Source organism: Notamacropus eugenii, chromosome 4 (assembly GCF_028372415.1).
Source record: "Notamacropus eugenii isolate mMacEug1 chromosome 4, mMacEug1.pri_v2, whole genome shotgun sequence".
Classification (NCBI taxonomy): Eukaryota; Metazoa; Chordata; class Mammalia; order Diprotodontia; family Macropodidae; genus Notamacropus; species Notamacropus eugenii.
In genome coordinates this window covers 340,742,607-340,768,048 of record NC_092875.1, presented here as the reverse complement: position 1 = coordinate 340,768,048, position 25,442 = coordinate 340,742,607, and the positions used below count along the sequence as shown (strand labels likewise).

The window sequence follows — 25,442 nt, the reverse complement described above, 5'->3', positions numbered from 1 at the left end:
ATCAGGAAGACCTGAGTTCAAATCTCACCTCAGACACTTGACACTCACTAGCTGTGTAACCTTGGGCAAGTCACTTAACCCAATTGCCTCATCTTGGGTCATCTCCAGTCATCCTGATGAATATCTGGCTCTGGAGGAGAAGGGAGGCTGGTGACCTGCACAGCCCTCCCTCACTCAAAACAAAGTCAAGTGCAAGTCATGTCATCATTTCTCTGATGTCATGGTCTTCTTTGGCAATGAAGGACAAACACACAACTGTGGCGAGTGACAAAAATGGCCTATATTGGAAAGTTGATCAGGAGACTAACTTGGCTAGAATAAGTTTGAGAAATGAGATTAAAGGAAACTTTAACATGAGGGAAACAACATATGCAAGGAAGGAGAGAAGGGGAAATGAAAATGCCTATAATGGGGCAGTAAAAAGACTGAAATGAATATATTAATAGGCATATGTTGAAGTATAATGAGATGTAAGATTTTTCTGTTGTTGATGTTTAGTCGATTAGTCATGTTTGATCTGTGTGACCCCATATGGGGTTTTCTTGGCAAAGATGCTGGAGTGATTTACCAGCTTCCTTCCCTAGTTCATTTTACAAATGAGGAAACTGAGATCAGTAGGGTTAAATGACTTTCCAGTGTCACACAGCAATAAGAGTCTGAAGCCAGATTTGAACTCGGTTGCTCCTGACTTCTGTGCCACCTTAGCTGCCCCTTGATGTGAGATTGAATAATCTTAAATACTGGACTAAAGAGTTTGAGTTTGAAATGATAAGGGATAGAATTGACATAACCTACGGACAGGACTATAACCATAGTGGGATGGGATTAGAGAAGGCTTACAATATTTGTCCTTCAGTGTAGAAACAACACAGCTTAACATTTAATTGGTAGAGATAATTAGCTAAAATAGGAAACTGCCATGTGCCTGTATTAGTGGAAGCTTCGCTTACCCCAAGAAAAACCTCCCTGCCAATAACCTTGAGATAGTTTCACAGGGTCACCATATCCCTTCCTTAGCCATTGCTTTCAACCTTCATTCATTATGTCAGTTGCTCCAGGTGCTTGTCCCAGGTGGAAAGATTCCTAGTTATGATTCTGCTTTTATAATTCTTTCAGAGTATCAGGCCAACTCAGAACTACCTGTGACTTCCATGCACCCCACTCCTCATACACACACACACACACACACACACACACACACACACACACACACACGCACGTATGCATGCACAAGGTGAGTCTAGGAGAGCAGGACAAGACAACTTCAAAACCTTATATGACCCAAAGATATTACATGCCTCAAGATGGAACACATCCTCTCATCTTGCATTTGAGTTCAGATTTTCCGTACTGAAAATTACCAACGTAGTGATATGTCAGCTTTGTCCAAGGAGAGCACAGGGCTAGTCTGAGCTTTTCCAGATATTTTAGAGAGGGAGTTCCTAACCAGACTTAACCTAGTTAGGTCCATATGTCTTCATGTTCCCTGAACATGGAATTAGAGTATGTAAATGTTCCTTTTCTCTTTAAACTCACAAATCCATCTCCCTGTTCTCACAGCCTAGAATTTATGCTTAAGGTAGCATTAAATGTTCCCAAATCCATAGCACAGCTTCACACTACTTAGCCATTTTTTTCTCCCTTTCACTGTGTAATTGATGATGGTGATTTTCCCCTGTTTCATAATGGAAGCTGCTGCAGTTTCCCTCCAGAGAACTGAAACCCCTTTTTGGCTTTATTTTCAATGGAAAATGGAAATTAATCCATTTTCAAACTGATGCTGGGTGACCTCAGAAGACTGAGTGGAATGCTCAGCCTAGGTTGATTTAGCAAGGTTCATTAAAGATTTATATCTCACATGCTGTTTAAATTTTTCCTAGTTTGTCTTTTGATTCTGTTCTGGACAGTGCCTCTGCTTCTGTGAGGCTTAGCTTTTATATTCATTTGACAGTCACCTTTGATCATTCCAGATGATCTCAGGGAAACTGGTGGATTTTTTGTAACTGAAGAATGATTGTAGAATTGACAGTGACACAGTCAGAGCTATCCTGATTAAGCAATTGTATCATCATAAATGGTTTAACTGTAGTTAGTATGTTTGTGTGTGAAACAAATATTTCTATTTCTAAAATGCAATGAAAGCAACTCATTTAAAAAGAATAACCATATCTGACCCTGGGTAAGTCATTGAACTTTCATTACTTCAAAAAAAAAAAAAAAAAAACAAACACCCTATCTCCAAGTGTCCAATCATAGGAATGCAGAATAAGAAGAAGGAGGAGGGATGGGCTGAAGGGAGAAATAGGGGAACTAAAAGGAAGAAGATGGGAAATAGGCAGAAGAAACAGTCTGAAAGAAATGAGGAGAAAGAGGGAAAATAAGAGAAATGAGGAGAGAGAAAAAAGGAAAACAGAAAGAGAAAGGGGGATAAAAATAAAGAAGGAGAAAAAGGGGAGGAAGAAAAGACGAAAGGAGAAAAAAGGCAAAAGAGAGAAAGAGGAACAAGATGAGGAAAGTAAATTCCCTGAGCATTAGTCTTTCATATATGTATATATATATACATATGTATATATGTATATATATATATGTATATATGTATATAAAGATATATTTTAAAATATATGCACCATATGTTATTTGAGTAATTGTCATTCCTTATCATACATGTATACACACATGTAATTATGTGTTATGTGATAGGTATGTTTCTACATATGATTACCACATCAATTAAGGTTTTTCAGCCAGCCTTATTCTTTCCTCTTCTTACTACTGACACATAAATACACAAATGTTAAAATATATACAGATACAATGTAATTAAATATGTATGATATAGTATACAAATTCTTCACGTATCTATGCTTGATGTGTAATGTACATACATATATATCTGAGCGAATGTGTATATTTATATATATATTTATGTATATATATATATACACACATACCCTGAGAGGATTTCTTTTCCTATCTTCTCTTGTTCTTCTTTCTGTCTTCCTCCCTTTTTCATTTCTCCCATCTTTTCTTCCTGCTTAGATCTTTGGTATAGCAGTCAGGGTTGTTCAGTCACTCCTGCCCAACTTACTAATGAATCACTGACCAAATGGATTTTCCAGTATAATGCTTCTTTTTCCACTCTAGAAAGTAGTATCAAAGGATTTCAAATTATCTGTTTATTAAGAAATTCTCAGGTAGAAGCTGAGAGGCGGCTGCAGACTGGGGCTCCCCAAGCGGCCGGGAGCCTGAATCCATTGTGGAAGGTCTGTGCATAAACCCCCTGAGGGAACTGAGCCTGAGAGGCAGCCCTGCCCTGACCTGACCACCTGAACATAATCTTGTACTGAATAGTAGCCCTGCCCCCGCCAAAAGCCCTAAGGCTGGAAGCAGCATTTGAATCTCAGTCCCCAAACGCTGCCTGGGAGGATCAGGAGGCCAGGTGGGTGTGAGGAGAATATTCAGAGGTCAAGTCACTGGCTGGGAAAATGCCCAGAAAAGGGAAAAGAAATAAGACTATTGAAGGCTACTTTCTTGGAGAACAGGCATTTCCTCCCTTCCTTTCTGATGAGGAAGAACAATGCTTACCATCAGGCAAAGACACAGAAATCAAGGCTTCTGTGTCCCAGCCCACCCAATGGGCTCAGGCCATGGAAGAGCTCAAAAAGAATTTTGAAATCAAGTTAGAGAGGTGGAGGAAAAACTGGGAAGAGGAATGAGAGAGATGAAAGAAAAGCATGAAAAGCAGATCAGCTCCCTGCTAAAGGAGACCCAAAAAAATGTTGAAGAAATTAACACCTTGAAAACTAGCCTAGCTCAATTGGCAAAAGACGCTCAAAAAGCCAATGAGGAGAAGAATGCTTTCAAAAGCAGAATTAGCCAAATGGGAAAGGAGATTCAAAAGCTCACTGAAGAAAATAGTTCTTTCAAAACTAGAATGGCACAGATGGAGGCTAAGGACTTTGTGAGAAAGCATGATATCACAGAACAAAGAGAGAAGAATGGAAAAATGGAAGATAATATGAAATATCTCATTGGAAAAACAACTGACCTGGAAAATAGATTCAGGAGAGACAATTTAAAAATTTGGGGACTACCTGAAAGCCATGATCAAAAGAAGAGCCTAGACATCATCTTCCATGAAATTATCAAGGAAAACTGCCCTGAGATTCTAGAACCAGAGGGCAAAATAAATATTCAAGGAATCCACAGAACACCGCCTGAAAGAGATCCAAAAAGAGAAACTCCTAGGAACGTTGTGGCCAAATTCCAGAGTTCCCAGGTCAAGGAGAAAATATTGCAAGCAGCTAGAAAGAAACAATTCAAGTATTGTGGAAATACAATCAGGATAACACAAGATCTAGCAGCCTCTACATTAAGGATCGAAGGGCATGGAATAGGATATTTCAGAAGTCAAAGGAACTAGGACTAAAACCAAGAATCACCTACCCAGCAAAACTGAGTATAATACTTCAGGGGAAAAAATGGTCTTTCAATGAAATAGAGGATTTTCAAGCATTCTTGATGAAAAGACCAGAGCTGAAAAGAAAATTTGACTTTCAAACACAAGAATGAAGAGAACCATGAAAAGGTGAACAGCAAAGAGAAGTCATAAGGGACTTACTAAAGTTGAACTGTTTACATTCCTACATGGAAAGACAATATTTGTAACTCTTGAAACATTTCAGTATCTGGGTACTGGGTGGGAGTACACACACACACATGCACACACGCACACATACATAGAGGCAGAGTGCACAGAGTGAATTGAAGAGGATCGGATCATATCTTAAAAAAAAATGAAATCAAGCAATGAGAGAGAAATATATTGGGAGGAGAAAGGGAGAAATGGAATGGGGCAAATTATCTCTCATAAAAGAGGCAAGCAAAAGACTCATTAGTGGAGGGATAAAGAGGGGAGGTGAGAGAAAAACATGAGGTCTACTCTCATCACATTCCACTAAAGGAAAGAATAAAATGCACACTCATTTTGGTATGAAAACCTTTCTCACAATACAGGAAAGTAGGGGACAAGGGGACAAGCAGGGTGGGGGGGATGACAGAAGGGAGGGCATGGGGAGGAGAATGCAATTTGAGGTCGACACTCATGGGGAGGGATAGGATCAAAAGAGAATAGAAGTAATGGGGGACAGGATAGGATGGAGGGAAATATAGTTAGTCCTATACAACACAACTATTATGGAAGTCATTTGCAAAACTACACAGATTTGGCCTATATTGAATTGCTTGCCTTCCAAAGGGAAGGGGTGGAGAGGGAGGGAGGTAAAGAAGTTGGAACTCAAAGTGTTAGGATCAACTGTCGAGTAATGTTCTTGCCACTAGGAAATAAGAAATACAGGTAAAGGGGTATAGAAAGCTATCTGGCCCTACAGGACAAAAGAGAAGACAGAGACAAGGGCAGAGAGGGATGATAGAAGAGAGAGTAGATTGATCACAGGGGCAATTAGAATGCTTGGTGTTTGGGGCGGGGGGAGGGGATAAAAGGGGAGAAAATTTGTAACCCAAAATTTTGTGAAAATGAATGTTATAAGTTAAATAAAAAAAAAAAAGAAGATGAAAAAAAAAAAAAGAAATTCTCAGACTCCCATCAGATATGTGGCTCTTTAGGAAGAAATAACAGTGTTCGATCTCTATTTTGTCCCTGAGGATGTTTCCTCTGCAACCCCAGCTGCTTCTTCCCAACTCTGTTTTTTGAAATGTTTTGATTGAAGTCTTCCATTTCTTCCATTGTTGTGGATATCCCTAGTATCCTTCCATCTCTTCTTCCTAGAGAGCCATCTCACATAATAAATAGCATTTTTAAAGGGGAAATCAGCACAACTGATTCCATGTACAACGTCCTAACACCCATGGACCTCCCAATCCACAAAAGGGTGAGTCGGGGCTTTCTTCTCATCTCTCTTCATTTCAGTCGTACTTTATCTTCATAATTTTGTTACAGTCTCTTTGGACTTGGGGGAGGGGTATGTAGTTCCTTCCATTTACATTGTTGTGGTTATTGTGTATATTGCTTCCTTGACTCTACTTACTTCAACCTCAAGTTCATGTAGTTGAGTAAGAAGTGCAGTATACGTGTGTGTTTGTGTGAAATAGCATTTAGAAAGTCAGAAAGTAAACATCAATCTAGCATCACTTTTATTTGTTTATCTTTTTTAGACTTCTTTTGTACAACTAAATATTTGTATTAACTTTTGGGAGACAACATGAATTAGTGGATAAAACGGTCAGGAGGACCTGGGTCTGAATCTCACCTCAGACACTTACAAATTATGTGACTCTGGGTATGTCATTTAACTTTTCAGCTTCGTTTTCCTCATGTGTAAGATGGGGATAACTGTAGCACCTACTTGACAGAGTTGTTGGAAGCATCAAATGGAATAACATGTGTGTATACATATAGACACATATATGTATATGCATAGGGAGTTTGAGCTTTGCAAACCTGAAAGGACTATATAAAGTTTAGCTGTTGTTGTTACCATTTTTGTCTCCTGTCATCAAATAAATCATAAGATCTGTGCTGACAGAAATAAAAATTTCTGTGTCCTCCACAATACACAAAGTAAGTACTCAATAATCACTTACTGGCTGATAGTTGTTTCTTCCTAAAAGCCAAAGAACTTTCTAAGTGTACTGTCTTTGCAGTATGTACTTTGTTCAAATTATAACTTTTAGAATGGTATTTGGTTTATTTGCCTATTAGTTCAGACTCTTTGTTTTGGAAACTTGAAGTGTATTTACAGGAGTGCTTCAGTAAATATGTATTTCTTAAAGATTGGGCAAATTTGAGATTATACATACGTTTGTAAGAAAGGCTGGTTTGAAATTGTCATGTCTTATAAACAGAACATGAAAAGCCATAGGCTGTACCACCTGTAAGGCATCAACACTAATGCATAATTTTCCCATGTCTCTTCCTTCTCTTACCAGAGGTTTTATCACACAGGGCCAAGTGGCAAGGAAGAAGACTGTGTATGTAGTTGAACTAGATACTTTTTGAAGTCCCTTCTAACAATAATATTTTATTATTCTAAAAGTGATGATATTCCAAGACTGATATTTATTGCTCCCCTTTGCTTAATGACTGCCTTTATCCTCATCTCCCATATTTTAAATCTAAGGTTCACTTCTTTTTTAAACAAAAGATGAAGTGTTGTATTTTTTTCTTTAATGCACACAGTCCTCTGTTCCCCATCTTCACCCTCATGTCCAGTTTGGTTTCTGTTTCTTTTCTTTTTCTGTATTATTTGGTTTAGTGGATCCATACTATTCACTGTTCACTCTGCCTTTCATTTTCCAGAAAGGAAAGGATATATTGGTTTCCACTTTCCTCAATCCCATTTAATCAATAAGTATTTATTGAGATCCCACCATATACAGCACAATTGTGGATCTTGTGGGGAGCAGAAACTAAATATGACGGGATTCTGACCTCTGGCAACTCATAATTTTATTTGAAGACAATATACCTGAAACAGACTTTGTACTGCTTATCATATGTAGCATTCTCCTCCTTCACCATCTTCCAAATGCACTTGCACACAGCTCATCTATGTGTGCTAGAGTCTAGAGCAGCAGCTCGATGCAAACAAACCCCAAATAAATTAACTAAATAAATAAATGGGAGTTTATTTGCAATGTTTTGAAGAAATTACTTCTGACTTATAAAATTTTAAATACGTATATATTCTTCTGTGCCACCTAAGACTGATTGGCAAAAATGAATGATATGAAGAGTCATGTGAGCCACATTTTAAAAAAGACCTAAAGAAAAACAGTTTTGACTTTAGAAAAAGAAAAGGTATATTTATGTGTCTGTCTTTTGAAGCTATATTATTTGAGAAGAAAGACTGCTTTTCAAAGGTTATATACCTACCCAGTCACATAGAACAAGTACTTTAAGATTATGGAAATGATAACAGAACACAGTATGTTTCCATGGTTCAAATTAAATTAAGAAATTAGGAGAGCCAGAGCTCCCAGAATTTTCCCTTTGAAGAGTCAAATTTCCCTTAATGAGAAGGGTTTACCACAAGATCCTGTTTTGTTTTGTTTTTTGGTCTTGAACAAGATCAGAGTTGATAATTGAATTTCAGTGTTAAAAAAATAATGTCATTCCATTTTTATCATAATCTATTTTCTTTCCATGAACAAAGAAGGGCAACAGAATGTGATCTTACAGTCTGCCAAAGGGCATTTACGCAATGCATACTTGCAGATATGTGAAACCAAGAGCCAGGGGAGAAAGTGATGACATTTGCAGGCAAACCATTACTCTTTCAAAAGAAAAATAAAAGTGTTCTTTACCCAGTATAGTCTCCGCTCACAATATTCCATGCCGAAGCTGCACAGACTGAAGATTCTATGACAAGAGAAAAACTGTCCTTTGTTAGTAAAGTTGCTGTGTTTATTAATGTTGTTTTCTTTTTTCTATAAAGGTAAGGCCTCGACACCATTTATTAAATACTATTTATTTCAGAAACTTAAGTAATACTTTTTTCTTAAGCTTTTTTTCATCTGTCTTATACAAATACGTGTGTGTGTGTGTGTGTGTGTGTGTGTGTGCATGTATATCTTAAGAGACCCCACCATTTCCTAGGCTTAAAGAAACATAAAGGATACTGGCTACGCTATTCATTAGTAAGGAGGTAGCTAGATGGTGTAGTGAATAGAGTGCTGGATTTGGAGTCAGGAAGACCTGGATTCAGATCCTACTTCAGGCACTTATTAAGACTGTGGACAAGTCATTTGACCTTTGTCAGCTTCAATGTACTCATCTGTAAAATGGGATAGCAATGCCTACTCTTAGGGTTGTTGTGATAATCAACTGAGATAATGTATTTGAAACATTTTGCTAACTTTGAAGTACTGTATAAATGTCAATTGTTACTATTAACAATGTAACCAGCAATAAAACCAAGAGAAGTTATCATCTTTAGTGTAACAGCTATGAGAAAGAGTCACCTTTAACCATTGCTACAGTTGCTATTTTCTTTTCAATTCTGGAAGCATATCCCCAGCTAGTCAGCTTTATAATGTTTGTTTCCAAGATAAGACTTAAAATCGTTCTCTCAGGAAAGAAATTTTCTTCATTGTCTTTTATACTGTAGCGATGACAAATAAAATATCTCCAGAATGACTCAGACTGCTAGTACCTCAAGATTATCACAGTGCTTAGAGCATATTAACTGACTATTGCCTTTTTTTAAGGCAATTGGAGTTAAGTGACTTGCCCAGGGTCACACAGCTAGTAAGTATCTGAGGCTATATTTGAACTCACGTCCTCTTGACTTAAAATTGGTTGCTCTATGCACTGTGCCATCTAGCTGCCCCTCTTACTATTGCCTCTTAAAGATATTGCCTCTTAAAAATATCTATGGGGAAGATACAGTAATATCTATGGGGAAGGCTATTAAAGTTGGTGTTACAGAAGTATGAGGCAGTTGGTTCATGTAGGAAGGTAGCAAGAACTAAGACTTGAAATAAAATGGACTTGAAGGCTCAGCTGAGGAGTATGAGCTTTGTACTTTGGGGGCTAGGAAGCAGATAATTATTCATTCCATTTAAAATGGAAGATAAATTATAGATCATGTTTATAGGTAAACTAGGTGCATGGTAGAATTTGCAGTGATCCTCTAAAGATGTCTCACTAGGTTGATATTGATCCATACTCTTTGGCTGTGGTTTTCAGTATGTTGTATCTCCATATTGTTCAGAAGAATAATATCATGAGAGACTTTTTGTCAAATGCCTTGTTGCAATTAAGATTTAATAAAACTGTGGCATGCCCCTTATCTGTCAGTCAATAAGAAAAGAAAATGAGGTGATTCTGTATTGATCCTGTAAGAAAAGAAAATGAAATGGATCTGCATAAATTATTAGTGATCACTCTTTTCTTTTATGTGTTCACAATCCATCTATTTAATCATTCATTCTAGAAATAAGCACCAAACTTACTCAGAAGCCAATTTCTATAATCATTTATCTTCCCCCATTTTTTTTGAAAATTAGAGCATTCGTCTGTTTTTAGCCTTTTAGAACCTCTCAACAATTGCTAAAAGCAGTGATAAATATTGTTTGAACACTATGTTCAGTTATAAATGATATTTCACACACCTTGCAAAACTAAATTTAAAAGATTTTTTAAAAATTATCCAAATCTCTTTTTGCTGCTATCAATCATCTTATTTTTTTATGTATAGCTTTTTTGAGATTTCAAGATTTATTTTCATGATTTTTTACTACTTAAAATTTAGGATGTGTACTATAATTTAATGACTTTGGCTCAGTCAGGGAGTAGTATTCGGTAAGTTGGTCATCATTAGACTTCTCAAATATGAGTTGAGAGAGAGGTGTACCTGTGATAAAGATCGTGAGGGAAGTACAAGCCCAGTGGTAATCATAAGACCAAGATGGCAGCCAGAAAATCAAATGCAGTCTTAAGCAGCATTAAAAGATACACAGTGACCAGAATGAGGAAAGCTTTAATTCTGCTATCTTACACCCTGCTTGCTTACATCATCCTTCTATATCTTTGTTCAGTTTTAGGAAAGACAGATAAATTGAGGTTTTCCCTGGAAGTGGTTGGCCAGGCTGTTGAGGGCTGTTGCCATAGGGGAATATAAATGGCAGAAATGTGAATGCTAAAAAGAGAATAACTTTCTTAAATATTTGAATAGCTCTCAGGTAGAAGATGGAGTTGCCTTTTTCTGGTTGGCCCTAGAGGACAGAAGTAGGAACAGTGGATGAAAGTTGTTGTTTGTCCTTTCTTCTTGAAAAGGACCAAGGACATCAGGAATTATTTAATTGTTGATATAAAGGAAAACCCCATAATACTTAGAGAACAGAGGAGGAATACTATGATTTGGAAGGTAGTAGGTTTCCCCATACTGGACATCTTCAAGCAGAGGCTTTGCCATTAAATGGAGATGTTATTGAAGAGATTTGTCTTGTTCTAGGTGGCTTCTGAGGGCCCTTCTATCTCTAAGATATTATACTTGTGTGAATGGTCTGGTCAGTGGCAGGTAACTCATAGGAAGCAAATAAATTTTTAAATTTTACCATACTTTCTTAACCCTGGGTAAGTCAGTCACTGTTTACTTCAGTTTCCTCCTTTGCCAAGAAAACCCCTAAAAGGAGTCACAAAGAGTCAGAAATGACTGAAAATGAATAAACAACAAAACAACAACCTAGGACCAGAGATTTAGGGATGGAAGAGATTGGGATTGGGATGGGTCAGATTTGAAGCTTAGTTCTCAGCTTTCAAAGCCAGTGGTCTTACTAGTATACCATTGATTTTCTCTTTTAGTGAGTTGACTACCCAAACTACTGTAAAAATAAAGTCATTATTTGCTATATTGATCAAAACATTTTCATTAAGTAATTTTTTTCTATACCTTAAGGGAAAAATTTGTTAATCACCATGATGCTTTGTGGAAAAACTCCTGGCATTGTAATGATATGCTTAATGTAGCCTCACTAGGATAGGAGAAATTATGAGTTGTAAGTACCAAGTGTCACTTAATTTGATATTCTCATTTGGGATGTAATCACTATTTGGAATTAGTATTCTTTGACTCTGACTAGATTATAGTTGATTGAAATCTCATATTCCAAAGTGCATTTTTTTAATAAATGAATTTGCTTTCTCTCTGAAGCATTCCATCAGGATCTAATCTTAGCTATGACAGAACACTGGACTAAGAGCCAGGTTTTTGTCCCATTTTGGTCACAGGGATGTTATTTGGCTTTGAGCAATTCTATAAATCCCATGTGAAATAGAGATGATAAAATTGTTTCTTATTCATCTGACTGTGAGGCTGTGAAGATTAATTAGACAGCTTTTTAAAACACTTATGAGCTACTTAGGGAAAGAATTAAACATTAAAATATGAAAAATGGAAAAGGAAAAGTCATAACTTTAAAAGATGAATCTACTGACGAATGACATAACACTGCTTTTAACAGGAAAATAACCATCTAGATAGTTCAACATAATCTAATTTCTACTTTCTCTACCATTTTTGACCCTTTCTTGCCACTTCATACCTTTTAACTGTGTAAAATTGTTTGAGACCTACCCAGATTTTCATTCGTTGGCCATGTTTCTTCTATAATTTATTTACTTATAGTTGTAACATACAACCATGTGGCAAACAAACTGTGAAGACTAAGCTCGTGAGTTTGATGTTATAATTAAATAAAACTCCTACCAAAATTAATCTGATCCAAACTTAATGACAGACATTATTATTGTTATACTTCATGCTAATTAGGCATAAATGATAAATAGTCTTGCACAGCCAAACTAGGTTTCTGCTGTTTTACTCTTTTTCTGGATAGTGCTCTAGCGACTTTAAATATTGTCAGTGCTACAGTTATGGATAATACCAAGTATAATTCAGTTCTGTCTCCTTTCTCTCTGCCTCTCCTCCCCACTCCCTTCCCCCATATCTCTTATATTTTATCTCTCTCTCTCCCTCCCTACGTCCCTTCCTCTCTCTCCATTTCTCCCTCTTTCTTCCTCCCTCTGTCTGTCTTCTCTTCCTTTCCTCCTTCTCCTCGTCCTCCTCCTCCTCCTCCTCCTTCTCTCTCTCTCTCTCTCTCTCTCTCTCTCTCTCTCTCTCTCTCTCTGTCTCTCTCTCCCCCCCCTTCCCCTATCCCTCTCATTCTCTCACTCTGTCTCACCCCTACCCAATTCTCTCTCTTTCTGTCTCACTCATACAAATTAAAAATTAAAAGTGTTGAATTCAGCTATTCACAAAAAGAATGGATTACAATTTGAGTAACAGCAAGATTACTGTGCTCTTAACTAGAAGTGAGATGAGAATAAGGAAAGTAGAAGCAGGAGGTTAGACACTGGCTGAGAGTTATGGCAGACAGGACATTGGCTCCTGAAATGCCTTCGCTATAGGCATCCCATGCAAATGAAGGACTTCCCCTTGAACTATCAATCCCAGTCTCAAAGCCTTCTTCATTCATTTTAGCTGACTCTTGAAATACATTCCTTATCCCAGATCCTACATTTCCTCTGCTTCCTTCGTAACCTCCTGCTCCCATCAAACCTTAATACTTAGTGGTTAAGCTGTAACTCATTGGGTAACCTTGGCCTTAGGTCTCTGTTTTTCTAGGGTAATGATCATTTGAAGTTCAGTCCAGTCTTGTTGGCCTGGTAAAACTGTCTCCTGCTCTCATTCCACCTGGGGTACACTTTAATTTACCAGGTGCCTTTGTATCTTGGGAATTTGGGATGAAATGGGAAGAGATGGGCTGCTAGTATATTTACTTCTTTCTATGTCAAGTAAACCATTCATTTAGACTCAATCTTTATAGCTTATTACTTATGGAGTCTTTAAATTATTTAGTCATGTGACATTAAGGACAGAAATAATTACAAGGGACTATTAAAAAAAACAGTGCCAAAAGCAGAGAGGTTTTTTGTAGGCAAGGCTGTCATGGCAGATGAATCGTTTTTGTGATTGAATATGATCTATTTCATTTTAGTATCAGGCAGATATCTAGTATTTGTTAAGTACTTGATCTGGGCCAGTTACTAATACAAAGAAAAGGAAATACTGTGAATATGAAGAAAAGGAAAAAAAGTCCCAGCTTTCAAAGAGTTCACAGCCCAGTGGAGAAGATAACATAAACAACTGTGTACAAACATGATACATATAGGACAGATTGGGAGTAATCTCAGAGGGAAGGCACTAAGATTGAGAATGACTATAAAAGACTTTATTCAGAAAGTGGGACTTGAGACTTGAAGGAAGTCAGGGAAGCTGGGAAGCAGAGATGAAGAGAAAAAACATTCCAAGAATGGGGGAGAGCCAGGGAAAATGCTCACCATTGGAAAATGGAGTGTCTTGCAAAAGCAGTAAGAACAGTGTCATTGTATTGCCGCGTGTGTGGAGAGGAGTTAAGGTATAAGAAGTCTGCAAAGATAGGAAGGGGCCAGGTATGAAGAGTCTTGAAAGCCCAAATGAAGATTTTGAATTGGATCTTAGAAGTAATAGAGAGTCAGTAAGGTTTGTAAAGATGTAAAAGTGTTGTCTTGCTGTAATGAGGTCTCAGTTAAGATTGTCTAGCATAAATTTGTAGTAGAATGCATCCACATGGTTTTGTGATTTTCTCCATCTTTGTTCAACCACATGGTGAGTATATGTGAAGGTGGTTGTAATAAGGTCAGATCTGTGTTTTAGGAAGATCAACTTGACAACTGAGTAAAGATGGATTAGAGCAGGGAGAGATTTGAGTCAGGGAGACCAACTAGTAGATTACCACAATGATCAAAGCATGATGTGATGAGAGACTGCATCAAAGTCATGGCAGTGTCAGAAGAGGGGAAAAGGGGCATATGTGAGAAATGTCACCAAGGTAAGATGCACAGGACCTCACCACTAATTGGGTATGGGGAGTGAGAGAGAGTGAAGAGTCAAAGATAGCACCTGCCTTGGAAGTCTGGGTGACTAGGAAAATGGTGGGACCCTTGACAGTAATAGGGACAGAGAACATGAGTTCAGTTTTGGAGATGCAGAGTTTAAGATGTCTGTGGAGCCTCAAGTGTAAGATATCTGAGAATCATATGCAAAGAAATGATCATTGAAACCATGGGTGATGATGAGAGCTACTATTCCATCAAGTGGAGTAGTATGGAGGAAGAAACGAAAAAGGTTCAGGAAGGAGTCTTGTCCAATGGTCATGGGCATTCCATAGAGGCAGATAGGAGAACCAAGAGAGAGAAGCATCATGACAATCTAGAGAGAAGAGAGTATCAAGGAGAAAAGGATGGTCAGCAATGCCAAAGGCTACAGATGGGTCACGGTGGATGAATATGAAATAAAGGCCATTAGACTGGTCAATGAAGAGATCGTTAATAACTTTGGCGAGAGCAATTTTTTCTGAATGATGAGGTCAGAAGCCAGACTATAAGGAATTAAGAAAGTGAGAGGAAAGGAAATGAAAGCCTGCTAGAGTTGACTTCTTCAAGGAGTTTAAGCACAAAGAGGAGAAGAAATACAGGAAGATAGTGAGCAGGGGTGGGATGTATCAAATGAGAGTTTTTTGAGAATAGAGAAGACAGATATGGGCATGTTTGTAGGCAGTAGAGAAACAGTCAACTGACTGGGAGCTGACAGGGAGCAATGAATGCTAGTGAGAGAGCTTGGATGTTAGAAGAGACAGTCTGCTGCAGAGGACAGAATGGAATAGGATCACTGGAACATATAGAGGGTTTTGTGTTGGCAAGAAGAAAGACCATCTGTTTGTGTGAAATAAAGGTGACAGAATAGGTAGCAGCAGAAGGCTTCTGAGTGATATGAAGTGAGAAGCAAGGGAGAAGAGGGAGATTTCTGCAAATGACCTTAATTTTTTCAGTGAAATATGAGGCAAAGTTCTCAGCTGAGGGATGTAAGGAGAGAGAGCTATGGAGGGATTTGAGGAAGGATGAAAAAGTTTGGAAAAGTCACTGTGTTAAATGGGATAGTGAATGAATAAGGGAGACATACAAGGGTTGCCTTGTGATAAGGTCCGAGTTGAGACTGTAACTTAAACTTGTGGTGGAAAATACCAGCATGGTTTTGTGATTTTCCACATCTTTGTACAATAGCATGTGAGTCAGTGTCAAAATAATGAATGGTGAGAGTAATCCAGAGGAAGGGGTATTAGAAGAAAAGTTGAAGAACTGAGGAAATACCTGTCTGTATGTTGAAGTCCCCTAGTATGAGGGGAGGAAAGAGTGTGAACTAGGCATGGAATTCACTGGAGAAGGAAGTGCAGTGTCCTGGAGGTCTGCAGACAACATTTACCAGAGTCTTGACTGCCTGGCAAATATGTATTTAATGAACCTAAGGGATTAATACCTTGCTGAGTAATGGTGGTAGAGGGAGAACTTAGGAGTAGCAATGGGGGGCAAGAAGTAGTTCAGTTCCCCCACCACAACCAGAGAGTCTGGATGAATGAATGAAAATACAACCAGGACTGTAGAAAAGCTGCGTTATCAGGAGGGAGCTGTATCTCTGTGAGGGCAAAATGGAAGGAGCGAGAAAGGAAAAGGTTTAAGATAAGGCTAGTTTGTTATCTATGGAGTAGGCTTTCTAGACAGCATGGTAAAAGTGTGGGTAGCTTTAGAATTGGGGTAGGGGTGGGAGATTGAGGTTGAAAAGGATGGGAATAAGGGAGAGCTCAGTGAGGATATTGACTAGGGTTTGAATAATGATGATTAGTCATTCAGAATTGCTGTGATGGAGTGGGTATGAAAGGTGGGGAATGAATCCAGGTTATCAGAGTCCACAGGAGTTTATCCTCAGGTAGAGTTATCCCAGAGTTGAAAAGTATAGGGGAGCTGCATGGAGAATGTCTGGGTTGGGGTAAGGCAGACCCAGAGGAGGTGTAGGTAGCTGCAGATGGTGCCTGAGCATGATGGAAAGGCATTGCAGGCCCAGAACAAGATGGAAGGACCAAGGCAAGGCACACCTTGAGATTCAAGGTCAAGTTTCTGCACTTTTGTGTATGTTTGGAGTTCTACCTTGTGGTTCTGTTCTGACCTTTCTTACCCCACTTGTCAGGAGTTCAAACTGTCTCCCAGAAAGGACATATCTCATTCATCTTAATTAGTATGCTGCTGTTGTCTGGGCTGCTAGCTTAGGTATCCACAGTGCAGATCACAACTTCCTGCTTCTCAGACTGTGGCTTGTAGCTGTTTATGGAAGTCAAAACAAAAATCAGCCCCTGGAGGGAAGCAATAGGTATGAGGAAAGCCTAATTTAAAACAAGTTTAAACACTCTGGGGCACATGGCAAATATATGGATTTGTTTTTGTAGACAATTCTTGTTTCTTACAAGGTTTGTGTCTTTCTTCATTTGTTTGAGGGGGAAGAGATTTAAAGAATTTCAAAAATAATATGTATTTTTAAAATACTAAAGGAACTAAGATCAATTAATATGTTGGAATCTGAGTTATTATTGAAAAATATCAATTATAACTCAGAAAATTCAAATGTTATTTAAAAATAAATTTAAAATATTCAGAGATATGACAAATTTAGAGAAATAAGGGAAGATCTGTATGAACTCATGGAAAGTGAAATAAGCAGAACCAGGAAGTTCAATACAATGACTATAACAATATTAATGTAAAAATCACTAAAAGGAAACAATTCTTCAAATTATTGCAAACCAAATCATGGTCCTGGAAAAAAACAGATCAGAAATATATTTCACTCCTATTGGCAGTGAGGTAGGGGTTTACAGGGGCACAGTATTTCTGGACCTAGCCATTGAATCAGTCATTTTCCCATAAGCACTTTTCTTTATTACAAAGAAAGGAATATATCCAGAAATTACTGTGAGGTAAATATAAAAGGGAGGAGTAACAGTTAATTTTTAAAAATATAGATAGAACTTTGAAACAAACAAACAAAAAGAGATGCTTCAAAATACAAATAAATAAAGATAGTTTGACCCTTTAAGAATCAAACACATTTTAAGGGAGTGTCATAATGGAGATGGAAAGGTATTTCTGGTATACATATTGATATAGTTACCTCTATAGCTTAACTTTAAAGGATGAGAACTCCAGTTTACTCCTATCTACAAAGTGGGAGGGGGGGTGAAGGAAAGAGGCAGAATTCTAAGAGTTAGAATGGAGTAAAAGTGGAATGGGCAGAACTTGAGCACAGATTAGATTAGGGAGGGGGATTTGAGAGAGAATAAGGAGTGAAGGAAGACAGCTACGTTGTGAGCCTAGGTTATTGGGAGGATGGTATGCTCAGCAGTAATGGGGAAGTTATGAAGAGAGTAGGGTTTTGGGGAAAGATGATTTTAGTTATAGACATGGTGAGTGGGATATTCAGTTCAGTAGGTTCAGTAAAGAAGAGAATAGAGAAGTAAACCTGGAGGTCAGCAGAGGGGTTAGGGCAAGATAAGTAGATTTAAAAATTAAGCTGATGGGATTACCAAGTGAAATCTTATAATAGGGGAAGATAAATGGACTCAAGAAAGAACCTTGTGGAACAACCTTGGGAAATAGGCAAGACTAGGATGAAGATCTAGCAGAAGAGAATAAGAAGATGATTATTAAGGTCCCTGCCCTGTCCCTGAAGGACTCTGTGCCTAAGAGTCCTGGGAACCTTCTCAGATCACCAGCCTTGCTCTCATACAACTGACTCCAGGGCAGCAACTCTTTTGGAGAAAGGTCATCACCAACACCAGCCATTAGCCAACAGCCACTAATGGACAGGTAATCCCAAGAATACTGGAAATAGCAGTTCCCCAACAGACCACCAGCATTGCTTCCAGTTTATCCTTCCAGCCACTGATGAAAGGAGCAACCCTTGTAGAGAGTCAACCTGGTAGCTCCCTTTGCAGGGGCTATAGTCCCTGCCTTCTCAACAGACACAACTGCTAAAGACTAAGAAAAAAAGTTTCTTCCATAATAGTTGTTGGCACCACAAAATGATTCAACATCATAAATGGATGTGATTTTATCAATGGAAATGAAACTGAAGAATTTCATTTTTAAGACTCTTCCCATCTTTGGCTGACTTCCCCTGAAACATGTTGCTACAGGATATCTTACCTGTCTGTCTTTTGAACTTTTTAATCTAAGGTGCATTTCAGACTATGCCTATCTTTCCTCTCTTCCTTATTGCAGACTGTAATGGAATGATCATTTTCCCCCAAGGACTCAATTATTTCCACCCTAAAAGCCAGTTCCTACCTGTTAGTGAGAATCAGATCTAGAATAAAATTTTCCCTTATTGGTTCTTCCACCTTTTGAAGGATGAAATTATCATTACTTTTGGCAGATATCCGGCAGATATCCAGTCCCCTATCACTAAAATACCATGGCTCTGTGCTGGGCTTATGATCTGTGTCCCAAACTCTTCATTTATTTTCTCCTTCTGTTCAGGTAGCCTGTAGTGTCCTCCATTGATAAAATTACTTGTGTTTTTCTCTCCTTTGACCTTCACCTTTAATGTCTTTTCCCTCTGTTTCTGGATTTCCTCACGAGTATAAATTCTTAAAATGCATTGCTGCTCCACTGTTTCATCTCCCTCCTTGCCCCCCATCCTGTTCCTTTTGAATAAGGTATATTCATCAAGAGCCCTAGTCCAGTCATAGGCTTCCTCCCATTAAGTTTCTATGATACCAATGAGGTCAGATTGTCCCCTTGCATGAAGATCTCTAGTTCATCTTGTTTGTTGCCCTTCTTTTGGGCATTTGTACCTAGATATTTGGGTTTTGTTGCTGCCTCCTTTCCTGAACTTTGGGAACTGTGAATTTTAAGATATATCAAATGCTATTCATCTTCTTTCTTCATTGCTACTCTCTGTAACATCTAATTTAGGGCATGTGCATAAGGAATCTTCTATTTTTCCCATCCTTTTTTTAAGCTTTAAATCCTTTTGATCAGATTTGCAAGACACCTTCCAACTACATTCTTACCAGCCTTTGTTATGCATGCTCCATCTCTGGCCAGGAATCTGTCAATTCCTTGTGGTAAGCCATGGTCTAGAAATCCAAATCTCATTCTCAGACATCACTTCCTTAGCCAGCTGTTCACTTACCATCTGCATCTCTTACCTTAAATGGGCACAACACTGAGGAAAATACCAAATGCCCCAATGCTCTCTCAAGACTTTAGAGTTTTAGCAATAAGTTTTAGATTCCTTTTGGAAGTGTGATTTCTGCCCATTGTGAATCATTATAAGTAGGTAATTGTCACGCATTTTGATAAGTTTTGAAGGAAATTCCCAGTTTTGTCTTGGATACATACTATGTGAAGACATCAGAACTTTTTATTCTTATCAGGAACACAGTTGGCTACCCCAGTAACCTGGAATGAAGAATTACCATCGACTACTAGTCTTTTCTTCTTTCTCTATGATATGATGCGATTCTATGATATTATTAATGGGAGCACAAACAACTTCTTCTTCAGAGCATCCATCTCTCTTCTCAAGAAGAACCTCAAGTGTGTTTTTAAGCTCTAATTGTATAGCTTTGCTTTTCCTTTCCTATCCTTAGAAGGGACACATCTCCTCTCCTCAACCTCAGAACACTTTCTTTCCCATTGAAGCCTTCCCCCTATTTTAGGAACTCTTCCCTAACAGCCTCCGTTATGGAAAGTTGTTCATTGAGTGCTTTCACTTCCCCCTCCAGGAGAGAGATCAGCATGCCCTTGGAACACAAATAGCAGAAATACAAACATTGTACCCTTGACTCAAGTCACTGCATAATTACTCCTATTCTCCATAATGGTTGAGATGTTCAGCCATGTTTCTTGAAACAACTTGTGGATATTTATACCTCAACCCCAAATATCTAGTTAAAACTTTCTAAAGACAATGCCACTCAATTTCCTTTCTTCATAGGCACAGGGACACCCATGCTCCTTCTGCATTGTTGTGCCTCTTATCCATTTTACCAATTTTTCTCACCCATCACTATCAATTTACTTGATCCTCTAATATTTCCATTTAACTTTTCTTAATTACCTTCCTTGTCTTTCCAGTTACCTTGTCCTTATTCTTCTTGAGTCTACCTCCTTGGGTTCTATTATCTAATTTCTTGACTCTGCTTACTTTATTCTTACTTGTTGGTACTTTCGTTGTTTTGTTTTATCGTCTCCTCTTTTCCTCTTCCTTCTTTTTCCTCCTTCATCTTCATCATCCATGGCATAGCCTTTCATGATTTAGAGAGCTCAGTCTCTAGCTGAGGTGGTGATTAAAGGATGTATTTCCCGTAAGTCACAGCTTTGTAACTTTGAAAGCTTGTAATTTTTACTTTATCAGTTAATAATAACTCACTATGCAAAGTGAGGGATGTTGTAGGAAAAAGTAAAAATAGTGAATAAGCAGACCCTCAGATTTGCCAGAGAGAGTGATATTTCTTATCATGTAGGATAACTCCATGTATAGCTGCTTATACTCATTTTTATTCTTATTGTTTACAAGAGTCCTATATCAGTCAATGGTATGACTGTTCATATCATCTTAATTTATCTTGACTGTGCATTTTAAAGTATTCCAAAATATAAATGAGCCTCCATTTTGCATGAGCATGTGTTAAAATAATATGATTAGTGTTTCCCAGAATGAGACTCAGTGAAGGGGGGATGGGAAACCTTTGTACCCAGATTAAATCTGTCCCTTCACGTAATTGAATCTAGCCTGCAGGTATCATTTATGACTGTAGCAGCAAAAACACAACCTGGTTTTAAATGTCTTTGATGATAATAATCCTAACATGCCACAAGATGGGGATAGTATCTTGTGAGAGTAGAAAGCTTTTTTTCAGAATGAATTGTGCTCTGTCTCCCTCATCTTCCCCCCGCCAATTAAGACATAGAAGCTATTTTTATTAATAAGAACAGCATTAATAATAACTAGTTTTATTTCAGAGTTTTGCACTTTACAAAACAGTTCACATAAAAGCATTCACTATAAGCCAGGCACAGTACCCAACTCTAGGGTAACAAGTACAAACAAGCAAGATGGTCCCTGCTTTCAAGCAGCTTATATTCTAAAGAGGGAAGATCATAGTTAAAGGAGAACTAGAGAGACAGAGGCAGGGAGCCAGATGTAGTTGGGTCATGAGTTGAAATGGACCAGGAGGTTAATCAAAGTCCTGGATCCTTGAAGGATAAAGGGAAAGTTCACTTATTAGAAAGTAGAGTGATTCTAGGTATGAGGTCCAAGTTTCTGCTAGGGAAGAAGTGGGGATGATGCCAAATGAACCAGGCAGCAAGATTTGATAATGGATGGAAAGTGAGGGAGAAACTGACCCAGGCAAGATGAAGTGAGTTTATCTAACAGCCCTGTGGAGAAAGCAGCCCTGGTAGAGTGGAAAAGACCATTGCTTTGCAATGTCCTGGCTTCAGACCTCACTGCTGTTGAGGTAAACTGTGTGCCTTGGGGCAAGCCTTTCTGTTTCCTCATCACTAAAATGATGGGGCTAGACTACATATCCTCCATGGTCCCTCCCACAAATATAAATATAAATTTAAATTTGACTCTAAATCTATTAGTCCAATTTTATAAATAAGGAAATTGAAGTTGGAGTTTAGGTGACTTTCTCAAGTTAAGGCAGAATGGGCCTTCTGATTCTAGTTAGGTTCAGTACTTTTTTTTTTTTTTAACTATACCATCCTGCCAGCAGTTAGGTGTAATTTCCATTGAAGATGAGGAAAAGAAAGAGTTACGTGTGTATGTGTGTGTATGTATGTATGTATGTGTGTAGCTCTTAGGGTGAGAGTTGGGGGAAAAGAACAAGAATACAACCATATATATATATATCTATATATCTATATCTATGTCTATATCTATATATATATATATATATCTGTGCTTGTAAAACTTGTGAAGAAATTAAAATATCAATGTTCACTCATATAAAAACTATATGGTTGATCTTTCCCCCTGTGCTCTAACCATAAGAGCTGTATTAGTAAATGAAGCTATGGAATAATGAAAGACTGCTAAAGGGTCATAGGTGCTAAGTGCAAATTTCAACTCTGCCACTTATTGCCTTTGTGATCTTGAACATAGATCTCAGTTCCTCTTCTGTAAAATTAAGGAAATGGGCAAAATAGCCTCTTTGGCATTTCCTGCTCTAGACCTATGATCCCAAGTTTAGATCATTGCCTCTGATGGGTTCAAGCAAACATATAGGGTCCATTTCCACAGCTCTAAATGGTGTAAAAACTGTAGTGTTTGAAAGTGATTGTTTTCCTGTCTCATGGCAGGTAAGCTTTGTGTCAGAGGCACCTGTAGCATGAAAAGCCTGGACTAACTTCTGGGAGTTTGTTCATTTGATACTACCCAGAGATCTGGGAAATATACCTACTGGATAGCCTAGCGCTTCCCCTCTTGTAAAGCTCAAATAACATGAAATGGATAGTGCTGAGAAAAGAGGGCAGAATGTTAGGCCAGTGGAGTGCATTCTTAACAGAGGGAGAACGTGAAATGACATGCCCAGAAGAAGTGAAAATTAAATGCCCCTGTAACTGGAGAACATTTCGGGAGAGGGGCATCCTAGAGAAGAGAAGTACTGCTTTTACCTTAGAGTAGAAGGGCTTTGGAAGAGCCCTTTACTACATAAGCATAGTGTAGATACCTGTCAGGACAAGGCTGGCAGTACAGATCTGGGAAGCAGCCAGGTTATTTCCCATTAAAGTATTTAAAGGCTTAAAGTTCATAATGATAGTACACCCTCTAGAGAAGAAGATGGAATCCAGGCCTGGACTTGCTACTCTGATTTTCCCTAATTTACCTGAAACTAATTCCCTGAAGCAAAAAATAAAAAAAATAAAAAATTTCAACTCTCCTATTCTACATGTTCCTTATCCCCTCAACCTTATAATTGTTGGCAACAAGCTCTAGAGTTTTACTCTGTTCTCAGCCAAGTTGCAAAAGAATAAGTTTGGAATCTCCTATTACAGACACATTATTTTCCTACCCATAAAATATCTCCTACTGTAATACAGGACATAATTATTATGCAGACTCACCAGTTTCTAAAACTACATCTTTTTTTCCTTTTTTTTTCTTTTTTGCTATTTCCTTCTATGCTTTCTCAGTTTAATGAGCTGATATTAATTAGATTCACAAGGTCATAGATCTAGAACTGAAAAAGAATATCCAGTTCAACTCCTTCATTTTACAGATGAAAACACTGATGGTCAGAATGCCCAAATTCCTATAGGTGGTAAGTAACAGAGCCAAGATTTGAACTCAAGTTCCATGACTCCAATCTCTTGCTACTGAACCACATTGCCAGCTGGTCGGAGAGAGCACTCACATTGATGAGATCACAGATCCATAGAAATATGAAAGTTCACTAATTAATTTTCTGAGGGAAAAAAGCAAAAAGACCACTCTACCTTTTCTCTTTATCTATACTTAGGGGGGCTTTGCCCAAATGGTCTCTTTCAAGAGACCAATAATGTGAAAAAAATTTAAATATTCTCAGTTAGAAAGTATTGGTTCCTATGCCTTTCCCATCTTCTGTCTAGTTTTGTCCCTCCTATCCCCATTTTTAGGCTCTCTTATAGCATCTTCTACATCGGATGAAGTAGAATCCAAACTGATGAAGTTACAGCTCCAGCAAGCCGTCTGTAGGCATTTTTTAAGAATTAAGACAAAATAGAGAATACCAAGAAAAAACAATAGTGGTCTCTACCTTCAAGGAGCTTCAAAGTAAAGTATTAACCCCTTTCCTTCATATTATCAACTCCTATTTCTTTGCCTCTCTTAAAGACCTAGTGCCTAGATCCTGATCTCTACCTATATCAGGGGTTCTTAACCATTTTTGGTGCTATAGATCCCTTTGGCAGCCTAGTGACACTGATGGATCTTCTTTTTAATTCATAAGGTAAAATATACAGGAATACACAGGAGACCTGTTGTACTGAAATGCAGTAAAAATATTTTTAAAAAATCAGTTTGACAGACACCAATTTAAGAACCTTTGGCCCACACTAGATACCCTCAAAAATTCTTTTAGATTTTTTCCACAAACCCCCATTGCACTTACTAAAACTGTTCCCCTCAGCAAATTTCCTCATACCAGGACTAGGTGTGAAAAAAGCTGAGTAGCTAATTTTCACTAAAGTGTGAATGACCAACAGTCTCCTTCTAGTTAACACTATGAAAGTTAACAGGTAGCTGTTAATGTGCATGAAATTCTATTTATTAGGAATTCAGGAAACATGAAGGAGAACTTTTGAGCTAGTAAGGCAAGTTTCTTTCATTTGGTGTGATGCAGAAAACCCAATGAAAGAGTAGTCCTTATAAACACAACCAAGAAAGGTATCATTGGGTTCGGGGTTTATCAATTATCTCTGCTTTGCAAATAAACTGAAAACTAAAATTATCCCCAGACAGGAAACAGGTGACTCAAAATAAAGAAAAAAATTTAAAGTAGGAAGTAAATAGAACTTTAATTCAGACTAAGCTGAAATAATGCAAATCAGGTTCAAGGAGGGATGACATCTTCCATGCAGAGACCAGGGCTGCTAATGAGGTTCAACTCAGTCACCTAGCTCACCTGCAGTGAAAGGTCTAATAAAATATGTTAGCATCTGGCTAATTAGCCTGCTTCAGACAAAGCAAACAAAAGAGTATATGGGTCAGGGGAAATGTTCAGGAACCCCCCCACATGTGGAGAAAAAATGGATTCCTTCAAGGAAAAGGAGAGCCTTGCAAAATCAATGTAAGATGACTTGGGAGCAAGGGAATGAATCTAGAGATGGTAGAACCAACTGGACGTGACTTAAGCATGTGTATGTGTGTGTGTGTGTGTGTGTGTGTGTGTGTGTGTGTGTGTGTTTGTGTATATGTGTGCATGTGTTAAAACATCTACTCTTTGAAACTCCATAAATGTAGCTTCATTGTCCTATAATTGACTATGTCTGAAAAGCA

General features: G+C 38.1%; 1 protein-coding gene across 1 annotated transcript in view; it reads left to right on the top strand.

Moving 5' to 3' along the window:
* Window positions 1–25,442, top strand: part of FHOD3 (formin homology 2 domain containing 3) — a 707,140-nt gene that overhangs the window by 446,222 nt on the left and 235,476 nt on the right.